We start from the raw sequence: 18261 nt of genomic DNA on the forward strand, positions 1-18261 counted from the left end.
ATAGTCAGCTGCAAGATGAGCACTTTAATGATTCTGATAAAGGATTATGACATTAACACTGGAGGGATACATCAATCAGTAGAAGTGGAAATGGACATTTTATTGGGGTTATTGCTTTTGACCTTTATGCCCTTGAGTGGTTTCCACAACTATGACACGTCCTTGTGTCTGATCATATGCTTTTTATTTACAAACCCAACACTGTGTTTTGCAATCTCTGCCATTACAATTTGTGAATAATTGTTGCCTTCTGTCATCAAGCTGCCAAAGCATCAGGCAGGCAGTAACAGAGAGGAAACGGTGTATATTGGGCTCAGTTGTGTAGATGACTGCTGGCTGCCGAGTCCTATCTCCTCTCTGCTTCACTCACTCCCTCTCTCCCTCCCTCCATCTTCAGTCTGCACTGCACAGAGAGAAGCATGTGGAGGGGAATTGTAAATGTGCCGAGCTATGGGAAAGTGTGTATGCAGAGTGCACGAGTGTTTCTGAGAGACAGGGACAAGGTATAAGAAAGAGGAATTACAAGCGGGGTGCCCGCTTCGCTCCTGGCATTATTGTAATTGTGTGCTGCATGTGCGTGAGTATGCATGTAACTGTGTGCACGCTGCAATGCTGAACAGGAAAAGTTGCTGCTTCAGCCCACCCTTCTCTGGGATTATGTAGCATCTGAGGGCAACACTGCGTCTCGGGAAGCGTGGCGTGGGATCGGGCCCGCAGAGTGGGATGAAGGGCCGGCGCTGCTGGGAGCCGGGGACCATCCGCTCCCTCTGCAACTCAGGCTGCCTGAGTTCACTCAACCAGGGTCAGTACAGTTTTGGCTAAAACTACAGCACGGCAACATAGAGCCGTCACACTCCTCGCGGTCCAACAGCGAAAGCTTCCTCATTCCGCCATCTGCTCGTCATCTTACGTTTGAAAGATAGCTGTCATTCCTCCATCCATCTCTCCCTCTCTCTGTGTCTCCTATCTGCTGTCTCGGCTCCCTACGCTCCCGCAGCCTACTTTAACAATGCAGCACCTCATGCTGTAGAAAGAGCGGTGTGTCATCTTTCTTGCCCTCTTAGCTGCATGCAGTCCTTTCTTCTCTTACCCTTCTTTCTCCTGTGCTGCTCTTACTCACATTCATTTCCTCTCTCTTCTTTGCGCCTGCTCCACCTTACATTTGCATATGGATGAGACAGAGCATGCCAGGCCTGCGTATTGGCAGTGTGTGTCTGTGTACACATATTATGTGTGTAGAGTTCACTGCACCATCACAAACTGTAAACTGGGAGGTCCTGTGTATCCCAGGGTCCTAGAACCTGTTATTTACATATTGTAGTAGGATGGTGGATAATAAGTCTCTGTTATGTCTACAGATCAGTATAACTTTGTTTCCCCCATTTAACACTTATAGGAAATTATAGCTATAATATACTGGTAACAGATTTCTTGCAGAACAAATGCATGTGTAAATGACTACATGGTTATCTTTGGAGCAACAATGCTAAATTTCTCAGCCATCGCATCTCCCCTCAGTATAAAATGTTTCTATCCATTTTATACTGTCTCTTCCAGGTCTCTCACTTCATCTATTGCTTTCCTGCCCACGGCAGAGTTGGACAGTGTGGAGTTGAACAGCTGTGCTCTTAAGCCCTGGGCTCCCAGTCCCCGCGCTTTGTCTGTTTGTTCACTCAAATGAGGTTGGCATAAGTAGTGTAGCTCCTGGTGTTTTATGATCTAATACAGTGCAGTCCTTTTCATACTAGACTTCCACACATTTTCTGTAATGTGAATGCAAGTGATGAAACTGCATAAAGAACAAGAGTCTGGATCAATGCATCACAAATATCTGGTCCAAAAGCAATAAATTGGATTCCTTCAAGGACAAACTAATAGTGCTAACAGTACTGAAAAGTGTTTAATGGAATAAATCAAAACCCTACATCAGAAACTAAATTAATTTTAAAATACAAATATAAAATGCTTGTTGCATTGTACTTTAAATATATGGGTGTGTACTATTAGTGTCATATCTCCCAAAGCCTCAGAAGAGACGGTGTTCACTGATATTTTGAAATTTGAAACGGGGATATTAAAGAAATGAAGGTTGATGTAATGTAATGTCTGGGATTGTCTGTTTTGATGTAATATTTAATTAAATGTAGTTACTAATATACACCCACCTTTTTTTTTTTCTTTCTTTTTTTTTTGTGAAATTACCTCTGAGATGACAAAGTGTTGGACACTAAAAACAATGTACTGTACTTCAGTAAACTTATTTGACCCATGTTGACAGAAAGAGAAACCATAAAGCTGAAACTGTCCTGAAATCTGAGCATCACAGAGACTCTGATATTTATTCATTTGTGTTGCAAAGGCATGTTCATCCCTCCTTTTTTTTTCTAGATGCACTTCTTAATTATGCCAGTGAGCTTACCAGCACATGCACTCATGACTCTTTATTAGGTACATGTTGCTGGTACCAGGTTGGATTCCTTTTTGCCTTCAGAACTGTTTTAATTCTTCAGGGTACAGATTCAATACAGTGCTGGAAACATTCCTCTGAGATTTTGATCCATATTAACATGATCGCATTGCACAGTTGCTGCAGATTTGTTGGCTGACCATCCATGATGTGAACCTGCTGTTCCACTACATCCCAAAGGTGCTCTTTTGGATTGGTATCCAGTGACTATGGAGACCCTTTGAGCCCAATGGACTCCTCTTTATGTTGAAGAACCCAGTTTGAGATTATTCGTGACACTGTGCTTGAAGCGGCCATTAGAAGATAGGATAGGTACACTGTGGTCAAGTGATGGACATGGTCAACAAGAATACTCGGACAGTGGGGTTTAAATGATGCTCAGTCAGTACGAAGATGCCCAAAGGGTGCCAAAAAATATCCTCCAAACAATTACACCAGCAACAGCAGCCTGAACTCTTGATGCAAGGCAGGGTGGATCCTTGGTTTTAGGTTGTTTTTGTCATATTCTGACCTAACTATCTAAAAGTTGTAGCAGAAATTCAAACTCAGCAGACCGCAATATTTTCCCAATCTTCTTTGTACAATTTTAGTGTCCCTATGCAAATGGTAGCCTCAGTTTCCTGTTCTTAGCTCACGAACAGGTGTGGTCATCTGCTGCTATAGCCCATCTGCTTCAAGGTTCTACCTGTTGTGCATTCAGAGATGCTTTTCTGCACACATGTGTTGTAACTTGTGATTATTTTAGTTACTGTTGTCTTTCTATAAGTTGGAATCAGTCCAGTCATATTTGTCTGACCTCTGACATCAACAAGGCATTTTAATCCAGAGAGCTGCTGCTCAGTGGATGTTTTCTCTTTTTCGGACCATTCACCTATAAACTATAGAGGCGGTTGTCTTGATGCATGCTTAATCATCCAGGTAAGGAAATCCCAAAAAGTCGATTCTGTTCATCGGGACATGGTGTTTTCAGTGGGAGAAATGTTGGATGTTTCATTACACATCCAAGTGACTTCTTCATTCTCAGCTGACTGCAGGTTTCCCCAACCTTATAAACAGTACATTTACATAAAGACTGAAACTAGCACCATTGAATGAACAATGGGCTGTGAGGCGAGTTTCTTGATCATTAATATACAAATTGTCATGATCATTGATCAATGACCACGAGTACCATTCACAGAGATTTGGGGAATGGCCGCAATCACAGCATTGTAAGATGGTGAAAGATGTACCCTTAGGCCCCCTCCTCGATTCAGAGATGGTCTTTCCCTTTTCACATAAATGGCCTCTTTGACTCCCCGCTCAAACCAGCCTTCCTCCCTGTTCAGGATGTGTACATCCTTATCATTGAAAGAGTGTCAACTGGCCTTTAGGTGTAAATAGACTGCAGAGTCCTGGCCTGACGAGTTAGCTCTTCTGTGTTGTGCCTCCTGGCACTTAACAGTGTACGCAATATAATACTCTGTTTGTGTTGGGGGACCAGATCTTTGAGGTGGACCAATTTTTGGCGCAGCGTGTTTTGGTGTTTAAAAGCCACAGATATGCAGTGTTTGGAGAAAATGCATCGCAACTGTTCCGATATTCCTGACACATAAGGAATCACTAAGGGTTTTCGCTTAGGCAATAGTTGTTCTTCTTCTTTCCTGGAACAGCTGGAGCTTTCTTTAGATGTTTTCCAAGCTTTGACAAATGTCCAGCTGGGATAACCACATTTACTCAGGGCCTTCTTGATATGATGTTCTTCTGCTTCCCTGGTCGCTGTATCTGTGTTCGGTCTGTATTGTAGTGTCCTGATGACACCCAGTTTGTGCTGCAGTAGACGATGAGAGTCAAACCTTAAACCTACGCGTGTGGATCAGTATTTACGGTACACTTCGACTTTTAAATGTGCACCACTACTGATGGAAATCTCACACCTAAGAAGCTTGTCATTTTTCATATCATCCCTGGTGAATTCGATGTGTTGGTCCATCGAGTTACTGTCTAGAGGTGGTTCTGAGGGAAAATCCCAGCAGATCAACAGTTTCTGAAATAGATCACTCCATCTGGCTCCAACAGCCATACCACATTTAAAGTGACATAAATCATGCTTCTTCCCTGAGGGTATCTTAACCATGCCCCAAATTCATGGAGTCAATGCCATGTGATTAGCTGATACAGTAATGAGGAATATAACAGGTATATGCAATAAAGTAGCCAGTGAGTGTATATATAAAAACACACATAGATATAAATAAACATATAAAATAAAATAATCTGAATTGTCTGTTTTTTGTTGTCAAGAAATTATAAGATTAAGAAAGTTGGCCTCCATTGGAGTCGAGCAATATAAAGACATGTTTTTAGAAGTTTTCTAAAAATTATTAAGCCATAGTTGTGGAAACCACTCAGTTCACTGTAACAGGGCATTGCTGAAACAAGCAACAAATGCGGCAGCCCGAGTAATAAGATCGTATTTTACCAATATACCACATGACCCACTGTAAACACACCACATGTGACAATCATATTTTGTTGACTGCTATGCCAGTGTCACTGTTTGTAGGACAGTTTTGGTTTTAGTTGTGAAAGGAAATGTATTCCTTATTGTAAGGATGAATTTTAATGCCAACAATGCTGAGTGTAATCTAGCGACCTCCTTATACATCTAATTTAAATGTTCACGAAGATGATTGGAAATAACAGAGAATGCCTTTTATGCCCATATCATTTCCAAAAAAGTAACGACACTTGTGAGCCATATATTCATGAACTATTTTACCTTTTAATTGTAACATTAGTGCCTGACTGTAAGATGTCTAATGACTCAGTCAGTATTTAGGAGAGATTGTCGTCCAATAAGATTATGAAGCTTTAGAGCATGGCTGCCTCACACTGTCATCTCTGTTTCCCAGTAAGTATTTCCTCTTCATATTTTAAAAACACGAAGATGTAGTAGAAACTCCACTAATCAATGCATGATGTCATTGTGGCTACATTTTGAGTGGACCATTTCCTGTGAATCACACTTGTATCTGAAGATGCTTCACGACTAATTAGCGAGACCATTACATGAAAACATGCTGGATTTCATGAAAATCTCAACTAGTGAGTTTGTTGCTGTTATGTTTAAAGTATATATACTAGCTGTGGGTCAAACTGAAGAGCTTTCATAGACCGCCCTCCTTCTCTTCATGTAATGGCCTGAGCAGCATTTTGCATTGTCATAAATGAAGGCCTTATGTGTGGGAACATCTATTCACGAATACATCCTTTCAATTTTGCAAATATAGCACACATTAGCCTCCAAATAAATCACTGCAGACTGTTTCAAATGACAAACACAGGCTTTGCATTTTGCTGTTGAGTGCCATTTTTTTTTTTTTTTTTTTTTAACTGCTGCAGTACCCTGATATCCATGTCATGTGTGACTAGACCTGCGTAGTAGAGCTCAGTTTGTATTCTGAGGTTGTAGGATAATTAATGACCTCAACCTTCAGACTGTGCATGCAGTAAAGCTGGAGCTATTTAACTCTCGCAGGTCTGATGCACCAACTGGGAATTTGTCAATTGAATTTACTCAGCATACCACAATATAAACCTATAGTTTAGTAGTCAGCAGACTGATTGTTTTCTTTCTTTCTTTCTTTCTTTGTCCTAGCAGATTATGTTTGTAACTTCAAACTCGTGCACAGTTGCTGCAGTTTGGCGTTAATCGTTTCTTTTGTTTGCTGCTTTCTGAGAGGGTTCGATCGGATGCACCGCCAGGGCTGTACTGCAGAGCTCTGGGGACAGTGATGGGTTACACTGCACAGTTTCTCATTTGCTTGTGGAGTGCCATGCTACTGGTTTTAACCTGCTGTCTCCTCAGTTTATCTCCTTGTGATGTATCTCAGGGGAGGTATGGAGCCAGTTGGCAATTACTGGCCAGGATTACAGTTATCTCCCCTGGGACTCATCCTGGCTCTTTGTCTAGCTTGTTCCCTCCACTGTTTCTCATTTCTTTCTTTACTCATGCACACTCCATCAAAATACCCAACAGCAAAACTGTCATCCCTCCTTTCTCTGCTGTCTGTTCTGAAACAAACTCTTTATGATGGAAATTGAGTGGTCTCAAGTTTACACGTCTTGTGATAAGAAAGGGCGTGTTTTCAATACATATAATACAAAAATCTGGACTTTTCATTTAAAACAAATAATTTACAAACACGAACCTTATAACATGTAATTGCATTACTGCATACTGTACATAGAGACAAGTAACTGATTATGGGAAAAACATGACCACTAGCTGACATCATTCATGTCCTCTCGTGCTCGTACAGGAGAGGATGACTGCAAATCGATACAAAGTTGTTCTGAGGGATCACCTTTGCCCCATGATGAAACATTAACCTTAAGGAAGTGGACTCTTCCAGGATGACAACGCCCTAATCCATAGGATATAAGGAGTCACTGAATATTGTGACAAGTATGAAAACGATGTGAAGCAAATGCTAATGCAGATGTTGAACACCCATGTGAGCTTTTAGGCAACAACCTCTACCACCTTCATCAAAATTCCAAATGAGGGAATATCTTTTTGTAGAAAGGATGCACTGCCAGGGACTTTAATTCATTTTTCAGTTGGCCCAGTTAGTTGGTTCACCTTTAAACCCTGAGAAGGTCTTAAAAAAATATAAGTGCTTTATATCATTTGAAAGCACTATCAACTTACCCCACAAAAAACACTCAATCTAAAAAAAACCCCAGAAAATCACTATATGTTTGTTACTATGGTTTTTTTTTTTTTCTTCATTTAAGTCACCATCTGTAAAAGAGGCATACTTTCAGTGCTTTTCCCTATGTTCCTAAAGAAGGAGTGTTCATGTTTCTAAAAGAGACTCGTATCCCAATTTGCTAATGTTTTCTGCAAAGTGACAGGTTTAGCTTTAATAAAATAAAAATAAATGTATCTTCCCTCTATGTGGATATCTGAAACATCAGGAAACATAAAGGGCATTTATGTTGAAATAAGAGACTGTGTCAGGGCCCGACAATAACCCGTTGTCCAAATGTATTGTCTCACACAACTGATTAGATATCAGGAAATTACCCTCTTTCAGCAAATATGGCTATTTTGACTGGACCTTCATTAGATCAGTATGAATAATAGAAAAAGAGTCCTGAAATATAACTTGACATTTAAAGCACACAACAAATTCTTTAAGTGCTATGATTATTTGAATGTAAGGTAATGCCACAGCTGCCCTAAATTAACAGTACTGGTAATGACCTAAATCATTTTTCATGTTTCTGCAATAGTTAATCCTCCAGTTTGTGCAAGCTTCATATTCCAAAGTATATTTTTAATGAAAATTTCCATTTGTCATCTCCTATGTGAATTTTCAAATTTACTGTTTTAATAAAAAAGCTGAAAAAATGGTAAAGCACATTATTATTTTTGATCAAAATGCCAGTTTACAGCTATTAGCTTGCATTATTGAACAGAAAATAATTGTCTTGGTGGTTAAATGTTGCACTTCATTCATTTCTGTCTAATCAGAGAAGTCTGGTGTAAAATTTTGTAGAAAAATCATGAATTTACTGAATCTCCTGTGTTTTCTTGTGTTCATAACAGGTGATCTAATACATTTGTTGAGCATGTATGTGTCAGCATGACTCTGTTTTGGAATTAAACAGTTTTCACTTCCTAATGTTGAAATGATGAATTCATTCTTTTTTATCGTCATAATAAATTCGATACATGCTGCAGGTTTCAAACCGGCCTCCACAGTCAGCTGCTCAGTTGTCATTGTGACTCGTAACCCCCCCCCCCCCCCCCAAAAAAAATGGGGGAAAAAGTTGTTTTTTCTCCTCGATAAAGCTATTTTAAAAACAAAAACAAAAAAACTAGTTGAATTAGCAGCATGTTACCATCATTAATCCAGAGGGACAGTGCATTTTTCACATTTTCTTTCTTTCTTTTTTTTTTTTTTTTAAATATACGTCTGCATATTATGCCACAGGGTAACTTCTTGACAGCCACAGGCCTGGCTCCACTGATCTGACAGCCTACCCTCAGGGACTCGCAGAGAGACAAGCCCTGACAGTGAGATGGCAAACTACTGCTCATCCAATTACATACTTCTGCTGCCTATTCTCCACCTTCCACTTCTTCCATCACTCAAAACTTGGGTGCTCACTACAAAGATTGACAGTGGGGAATGAGTGAAGGACAGAGGAACCGTATACATATGCAGAAGCTAGCTGCTTTGTGTCCATGTAATGAAATGTTGTGATTGGACAAGCTATGACCTATACAGCAGACATGTGTGTAGCTTAGTTTATGCTAGACACAAATAATTGTTTAAATTCGGTCTGAGAAGGAGGATGAAGTAGGTAGACTTGGAGGTAGACTTACATTTGTGTTAATGCAAGGTTGTTCGAGGTAGTAGGCTGTGGGGGAGGTACTGAAGGTAGTTCACCCTTGAAGCATGACTGGCATGGTAATGACTTTGTTCTGAGAAACCATCTATCAACATCTGCTGTTGTAAGGGAAGTGGTTGGAGATGTAAATAGGTGGGCTAGGCAGTGGCGCCAATACATAAACAACATAGATCAGCATTTTAGTGACGTGGGTTTATTGTAAAAGCCATTACTAATTTGTTAATTGAAGTCCAAGTGATACCCACTTGGTGCCAACCCAAAGGATTTTCTTCTACAGTATTCAGTCTTGTCAAGTTGTGCTTAACGTTTTGTTTTTGCTGCATAGATCTGAAAGGATATTACAGAAAGGACATTTCTACTACTTGGGGGACACAAACTTTGTTTTCTGGTTTCTGCTTAAAGGTGCAGGGTGTCAACAGAGTAGAACCCAAATCCAAAATCTGAATTAGAATGATTTTTGGTTGGAGAATTTATTTTGCAGGCGGTGTACTGTAAGCAGTCTCTTCTGCACAAATATGCTTTGGTACATGTGACAGTTTATTTTTAAGTGGCATCACTGAGAGCTGTTGAACTCTTTGGCAGAATGGGGGTAAATAATATGAGCCAGGCATCACTGCAATTTTGGATGTTTCTTTTTCCAGCCACGTATTTGAATTTAATATCAAATGGTCCCAGCTGTACATCTAATTTACCAGTGGAATGGGATCACCACCAGTTAGTGAAATCCCCCGTTATTTAAAATTTGCTCAGTGCTCTCCATAGTCATGGGCTTCTTTTTTTTCTTTTTCTTTTTTTTTTTCTTGTCACAGCAGCTCTCAAGTTATCCTGATATTATCCAGAGTCTATGTAATTTCACACTCTTAAACGTGGACGTGAGCATTAGTGTTTGGCTTAGTTAGTGGTGACTTTACTCGGGTGACCATATTTTGATTTCCAAAAGAGAGGACACTTGGCCCAGTCATGAAGAATTTTAATAATACTGTTTGCTTAATTTTTTTTAAAAACATATTTAAAACATGCATTATCTGTGCGGTTAATGAATGGTGAAATGTAAAAGCTTATGACATTTTTTTAAGTCAACAAGTGCAAAAACAAACAAACAAACAAAAAAAACCCCTTAAAAACCTCTGGAATGAAAAAATGTTACAGAAATAATGCCTCATCTGTATAAGAAAAATTACCAGTGAGGTATTGTGCAATGGTTTCTGCTGTCTCATTTGGCGTTTCTAACCTCAATTAATTTTGTTTGCACGCCACCATTCTTCCAGTCAAAGTATGATTGGGAATATTTTCTCTGTTCCATGGTTACTTAAGTCTGAGAAATGCCACCGTACTGGATTTCATAAAGAGCTTCAGGAGTGACTTCCACTGAGTGTAACACTATCACACCATTGACAATAGCTTCAGTCTTAGTGCGGGCACTGCTGAACTTTTTAGTTTGGAAATGCTTCTGATTTTTTTATGGATTTTTAAAAAAAATTTTTTTATTATTATTATTTTTAGTAACACACTAGTGCAATCCATGGATCTATAGCTATTGGGATGCTTCATAGTATGAAATGCCAGTGCACCCTCTGCTGCAAAAACAGCATACATACAACAGCATCCTTGTTTTTCCCAGGTGTAACAAAGAACTCAATCAAGTTACCAGATGAAATTTCTCGCACAGCCTTTTTATGTTTTTATGTGTCTAAGTAACCTTTGTAAGACACACAAACGTCTGTGCCAGCTCTGCACACAGTGCACTACGCCTCCCATTTATTCCGACCGGAATGGTACGAGGGAAATTTCTTTTGCAGTTTGTCTGAAAAGATGCACTTGTGCTTTGGCGTCTTTTGAGCGCGCCGCTGCGCGCTCTGTCCCGTCTGTAAGCGCGGAACAACACTTAACACAGCAGTTCAGGGATGACGTTGCACATATCGGTCCTCTGTAGGATTATAGGAAAACCCGGACATTTTCATCCATCTCGAAAATCCCCCCGGACGCCCTGGACAGAACGTGAAAAGTGGACATGTCCGGGGAAAAGAGGACGGTTGGTCACCAGTGGTTCTTAACCTTGTTGGAGGTACCAAACCCCACCAGTTTCATATGTGCATTCACTGAACCCCTCTTTAGTGAAAAATATGATTTTTTTTTTTCTTTCTCAAATTCAAGACATATGTTTTTTTACTGATGCACAAAATGAGCCGTGCATGTCACGGCGGAGGTTCTGCCAAACCCCTGAGACCGACTCACGGAGCCCCTAGGGTTCGAGCGAACCCAGGTTAAGAACCACTGCCCTAGACTTTACCATCCCAGCAAACCTGATTTTCAATGAGAAAGGAAGTTTCATGATTTTATTTGATTTCATTGAGGCAAAGTCTCCAATGTTTTGTGCATAACCTCAATGATTTATTAAGAAACTTGAGGCCCAGATTCATCATGCTATGCTTTTAACAGACGTTCTTGAATGTTGCTGTCGGTCCACAAACTATTCTCTGTTCAGTGAAATCATAAATGTAACATTGCTGTTAAGAAATATAGTTTTTTTTTTTTTTTTTTTTTTTTTTTGTTAAATAAAAAACCTCTCAAACTATATAATCAAAAACAAAAGTTTTGAACATGCAGCAACTTAATTATCCAATTCCATAATATTTGAAAATGGCGAATTGCTGCCTTGTGGGATCGAGTTCAACGCCATACCAACTCAGCCACTAACTTTTTAAATCAGTTTAGAGCTGCACTGACATAGTCATGCTTTATCAATTTAGGGCTAATTTCATTAGCCTGTCCATATCTCTCTGAAGTTGCTCTTTGGGTCTTTCAGTTCACCTTTTTCACTTTGTCCTAGTTTTGTTTGCTCTGCAGTTTTAACACACAGTCCAGTCGATTTTGTGACTTTACATCGTCAGCCTTTTCCTTTTCTTTTCTTGAGTTTCTCTGCAGTGACTTTGCTGAAATTTTGTGTAATTGGAGACCTACTGTACTGGTAATGGGAGGATGCTGGTTTCATTTTCCAACCTAGGTTTCTATTGGGATTTGTTATCGCTGCAGGGGTGCTGGGCTGGTCTTTGACAGGACTGCTTAGGTTTTATCTCTTTTCTTTCTAATGACCAGGCAGCTGAATTTCTGAAATCCTCCTGAACATGTTTACAAAGTCCCACACGCGGTAGAGATCAGTGGCCTGTGTGTGTGTGTGTGCTGCATCTTACTGGATGTACTTTGGTTACCTTTGGATTAAAATGGACACCCAGGAATTCCAACATGGTGAGATTTTAATTTTATTCTGTATTCATCTTTTCTAGTTGTAGTACAGTAATGTACTACAACTAGAACAGAACAGAAATTTTTCATTTTGTCTATTTAACTACTGCAGTAGTAGTTAAAAAAAATGATAGCACTAATAACTAGGGGTGCAACGATACACAAAATTCACGGTTCGGTTCGGTTCGATACTTTGGTGTCACGGTTCGATATTTTTTCGATACAAAAAAATGTTCATGCCTTTTTTAATTTGTCATTTATTAAATTTTCACGGCACATTCCGCACCACATCTCTGTGCGTTCATCATTTGTTTGAAGCCAGCTCACCTCCTGCAACTACTTTTCCGAGAATACATGCTTCTTTTGTGGTTCGGACTCCTTCTGACATTTCTTTGGAGATGGAGGAACATCACAGTAATTGTTTAAAGGAGCTTGCTTCTTCGACATCTTTCTAAACAAATGTCTGTCCTCCTCCTGAAAATCTTATGTATGCAAACACGTGTTGCAACTTCTTATCTTGTGCCCGTTTTTTATTTTGACAGCGAATGCGCACCTGCGGACCACTTATGTGCAGCCCTGGTTATTTAGCTCGTCATATTGCAGCCACAGAAATTCTTTTGTCCATGAAACCATAAAGCTGCACTTTCTTTTTGCCTTATAGTCTGATTTGTCATAACTTCTCCATTTTGTGGTAAGCTTTTCTTTGGCTGTCACTTCTTCACCCTGACCTGTCTTATTTGGCTCAGCAGAACTGAAATATTGTGGCGAGCTCAGACAAGGAGGAAACGGAGGTATCATTTGGTCTTGCTTCCCGTGAGCTAGCCAGGGAGCACAGCCGTTTATTGACATCTGCAGAAGAACACTGCCGCTAGCTAACTGCTCAGCGCAGCAACAACAACAACAACACACAGGGCGCCCTCTGACCCCGGAAGGACACACCGTCGCAGCGAGAGGGCGTCACCCGTCACTATGGCAACATAAACAAAACATAACTGTACAAACAGAACCCCGAACAGCCCTGACCCGCTACAATATATATCCTGCTGCTTTTACACACGCACTCACATAACGCTCAGCGATTCTCTGCGCGATCAACCTCTCACATGTTTAAGCTGCGGGAGATTTCACTTGTCATGTTTGCATAGTAAGCTAACGATTGATAAGACTATGTCAGAGGAATTGGTGCGCAAATTATCATCACTCACCAATCAGTGCTGTCGCTCTCTATACACAGTTCACGCGATTGCAAAGTGAAAGCAAAAAACAAGGGCAAATTCAAACGCGATTTCAATATGTCACATATTGACAGTGGCTCACCGATGCCAATGACATAATTACCCAGCTACATTTCCGAAAGAATGCAAAAGCATTGACATATATTTTTCCTTCCTACGATAGGCCGACGGGCAGGGCAGAGATAGATTTTGGTAGCCCGACTGGAAAAATCTCTAGCCCCGGGACGTCGGGCAGGCGATTTTGCAAGTCCTGTATCTGATTGAGGAATCACTCATCTTTGGAAAAGAGAGTTTATTACAGAGAAATGGCTCTTTCCAAAATAAAAGCTATACTATACGCTTCTTCTGGGCTATATTCTCAGCAGCATATTAAACATATCAGGTCACCATAAGGAGAATCATGTGCTAACGGCTGTCTAAATGACTCAGGTAAAGTTTGTAGCATGCGTGCTTGTTGTTTTTGTCTGCTTCCACTTGTCTTTGCACTAGGATGATGTCGGTGTAAATGTGCAGTCATATTTGTTGTGTTCCCACTAATGCTGTCAGCATAAATCTCGTTGAAATGACGTTAACGCCACAACACGGCAAATCTCCGTTAACAAGCTACCACGGATCGCCCGTGCATGGGGCTGGACGGCCAACACGTTAACGAGCTAACTGCGCTAACACACTAGCTCCCACCCATGTAATTGAGCATTGCGTGGCACATCCAACATACTGTTTTTACTTTAGTCCATGACGCGCTTACCTTCAGGGTCATACGTCACATGAAAACCAAAATAGTTCCAAACGCCAGATCTGAATGAGGGTGGGGGAGGTTCAATTTGCCATGTTGCAAGGAGAGCTTAACTTCTGTCTCGCTAGCTTGCCCTGCGCTCAGTGAATCTGCGTTCGACTACTCCGCCTAGGCTGCACTGTCGAGCGCAGATCCACTGAGCGCTCAACACAGACAGCATCGTCAGAAGGAAAGTTGATAAAATAAATAAAAAAATTATTTTGTATTGTTCGATACATATGTGTACCGAACCGAAAGCACTGTATCGAACGGATCAATATCGATACGAGTATCGTTGCACCCCTACTAATAACCGTAACCACTGCAGTCACGGGAGGGACAAGCAATTAATTAGCAGTTGACTGCAGATTTCCCCAACCTTATAAACAGTACCTTTGCACAATGATGGAAACAGTTTCTTGGTCATTAATATGATCAAAGGTACTGTTTATAAGGTTGGGGAAATCTGCAGTCAACTGCTAATTAATTGCTTGTCCCTCCCTCCTGCAGTCAGCTGAGACTGAAGAAGTTACTTGGATGAGTAACGAAACATTTCTCCCACTGAAAATGTTACGTCCAGATGAACAAATTCAACTTTTGGGGATTTCTTTACCTGGATGATTGAGCATGCATCAAGACTTCTTTGTTTTTGTTTTTTGTTTTTTAGTAACAATACAACCTAGAAAACATGTTTATTACAAAATACGTTGATAACTTCATCTGAGGAACATGAACTTCAACAACTCTTCTTTTTTTTTTCTTTTTTTTTTTTTAACTCGTCTACTTTAATCCGTTGCTCCAGACTGCTGGGTTGTGGTTCGCTCTGCGTAGTGGATAGCTTTAGCTTTAGCCACTTGGTCTTTGTTAGCTTCCTTAAAATACTCATATTCTGCTAGATGAAAGTGATTTAAGTGTTTTTGTGGTGGTTCATTGGCTACTTTGGTGAACTTAATGTTTTGCTCACAGTGATGAGTTTCTACGCAAATGTTAGCATGTGACTGTTAGCATGTTAGCACAACTAACTAGCTTACCAGGAAAAAAATTCACAGATCCCAGTCAACTGGTGAATCTCTATTAAAAATAACATTAAGTTATTAGGTCTGAAAAATGTTGCTGTTATATAACAAGTTATTGTTATTAGTACTCAGTGCTGTATTTCACAAAAATGAGTCCAGTAGTACAGTAAATGGAGCATAGTTTTCAGGCACTGAATATGCATCTGTACTACTTTTTTTTTTTACTTTTTTTTTTTTTTTTAAATCTCTGGACAATGCTGCTAGTCAAATTTGAACTTTTGAAGTAAATGATGTACAGTGGGGCAAAAAAGTATTTAGTCAGCCACCGATTGTGCAAGTTCCCCCACTTAAAATGATGACAGAGGTCAATAATTTGCACCAGAGGTACACTTCAACTGTGAGAGACAGAATGTGAAAAGAAAATCCATGAATTCACATGGTAGGATTTGTAAAGAATTTATTCGTAAATTAGGGTGGAAAATAAGTATTTGGTCACCTCAAACAAGGAAAATCTCTGGCTCTCACAGACCTGTAACGTCTTCTGTAAGAAGCTTTTCTGTCCCCCACTCGTTACCTGTATGAATGGCACCTGTTTGAACTCATCATCTGTATAAAAGACACCTGTCCACAGCCTCAAACAGTCAGACTCCAAACTCCGCCATGGCCAAGACCAAAGAGCTTTCGAAGGACACCAGGAAAAGTATTGTAGACCTGCACCAGACTGGGAAGAGTGAATCTACAATAGGCAAGCAGCTTGGTGTGAAAAATCAACTGTGGGAGCAATCATCAGAAAATGGAAGACATACAAGACCACTGATAATCTCCCTCGATCTGGGGCTCCACGCAAGATCTCATCCCGTGGGGTCAAAATGATCATGAGAACGGTGAGCAAAGATCCCAGAACCACACGGGGGGACCTGGTGAATGACCTGCAGAGAGCTGGGACCAAAGTAACAAAGGTCACCATCAGTAACACACTACAACGGCAAGGAATCAAATCCCGCAGTGCCAGACGTGTTCCGCTGCTGAAGCCAGTGCATGTCCAGGCCCGTCTGAAGTTTGCCAGAGAGCACATGGATGATACAGCAGAGGATTGGGAGAATGTCATGTGGTCAGATGAAACCAAAGTAGAACTTTTTGGTATAAACTCAACTCGTTGTGTTTGGAGGAAGAAGAATACTGAGTTGCATCCCAAGAACACCATACCTACTGTGAAGCATGGGGGTGGAAACATCATGCTATGGGGCTGTTTTTCTGCCAAGGGGACAGGACGACTGATCCGTGTTAAGGACAGAATGAATGGGGCCATGTATCGTGAGATTTTGAGCCAAAACCTCCTTCCATCAGTGAGAACTTTGAAGATGAAATGAGGCTGGGTCTTCCAACATGACAATGATCCAAAACACACCGCCCGGGCAACAAAGGAGTGGCTCCGTAAGAAGCATTTGAAAGTCCTGGAGTGGCCTAGCCAGTCTCCAGACCTCAACTCCATAGAAAATCTGTGGCGGGAGTTGAAAGTCCGTGTTGCTCGGCGACAGCCCCAAAACATCACTGCTCTCGAGAAGATCTGCATGGAGGACTGGGCCAAAATACCAGCTACTGTGTGTGCAAACCTGGTAAAGACCTATAGTAAACGTTTGACCTCTGTTATTGCCAACAAAGGTTATGTTACAAAGTATTGAGTTGTATTTTTGTTATTGACCAAATACTTATTTTCCACCCTGATTTACGAATAAATTCTTTACAAATCCTACCATGTGGATTCATGGATTTTCTTTTTCACATTCTGTCTCTCACAGTTGAAGTGTACCTCTGGTGCAAATTACTGACCTCTGTCATCATTTTAGGTGGGGGAACTTGCACAATCGGTGGCTGACTAAATACTTTTTTGCCCCACTGTATGTCTGGGTCTACCAGGCTATTACAACAAAGCCCCCAGGCAGAGATCCATGTTCCATCTGTGTAGTGTAAATGGTCTTGAAAGAGGTGATAGTGTCTTTCCTTTGAAGTCACAGCCAGCTGCCATGTTCTTATGAGAAAGTGTTTCTCTTTCCACTCACCACTACTATGACAGTCTTCCCGTCAGCTGCATAATGAACCTTTTCAACGTGACAAAGCATACTCTGCAGGCTCGGGTGTAGAAGCCCGCAGAACAGCATTCTACAGACATTAGAGCATTAGAGGGTCAGCAGGGTGGATTAGAGGGTGAAAACAATTTCTCTCCACACTCGAACTTTTAACCTCACTAATACAGGAATATATTTTCTATGTCGAGATAAGCAGTGTCCCTCTCGTCCTCATTTTCGTTGCTTTTCAGCCTGTCTTCCCCTCCCATTCCTCCTCCTTCCATTTTGTCATCTGTTTTCTTTGCTCCAGTGGCAGCAGTAATTTTAGATGCCTCTCCTCTGGTGTGCTTGTTGGGATGTTACAGCTTTTCAACATGCCATAATGTGTCGAGAACAAGGACGCGTCCACCTAAGCTGGTGCTTTTTGATTTATCCCCACCATATGGGCTTGTTTTTGATTTATGATGATAGAAACGCCCAGCACAGATGTGGGGAAGTATTCGTGTGAAATCAGATTTGGAAGTGAATATATCTTGATTTAAAAAGTTCCCTGGTGGTTTTTTAAAAATGCTCTATAGCAGAGTGTCCTGGTGATCAGAAAGTTATGGGGACATAACGCATAAACTACAAGATGAACTATTTGATAGATAAAGTACCACACAGAAAAAAAAAAAATAGGAACGTTGGCTGTGACATACATCAAGTTCTCTGTCCAGAATCGATTGTAGGCTTAAAATCCTCCAATAAAATCCTTCATAATAGAGTTTGTTCTTCATGAAGCTTGTGTATAAATCATATTTGTTCCTAAAGCTTTATGGTTCTACTTCCTTTTTTGGATTTGCTTCTTTAACGATGTTGCTAGGCTGTTTGTGGACTCGTGTTTTTGCCCCTTGGTATATTTCCGTCTTTCTGTGCGTGTCCTTCTGCTTGCGGTGCATGTGTATATGCGTGTCACACAGCTGACACTGCAATACTGTTCTCATATGTTTTCTTTAACCTTGAGTAACCTCTGTTTAGACATATCACAGGGTAAGGCTGCTGCTGCTTCAAA

The 18261-nt window shown here is 40.7% G+C and overlaps 1 protein-coding gene across 1 annotated transcript in view; it reads left to right on the forward strand.

Annotated features, from left to right (window-relative positions):
- osbp2b (oxysterol binding protein 2b) overlaps positions 1-18261 on the forward strand; it is a 48180-nt gene that overhangs the window by 15595 nt on the left and 14324 nt on the right. The gene's annotated exons all lie outside the window — the stretch shown is intronic.

Source organism: Astatotilapia calliptera, chromosome 12 (assembly GCF_964374335.1).
Source record: "Astatotilapia calliptera chromosome 12, fAstCal68.1, whole genome shotgun sequence".
NCBI classification, from domain to species: Eukaryota; Metazoa; Chordata; class Actinopteri; order Cichliformes; family Cichlidae; genus Astatotilapia; species Astatotilapia calliptera.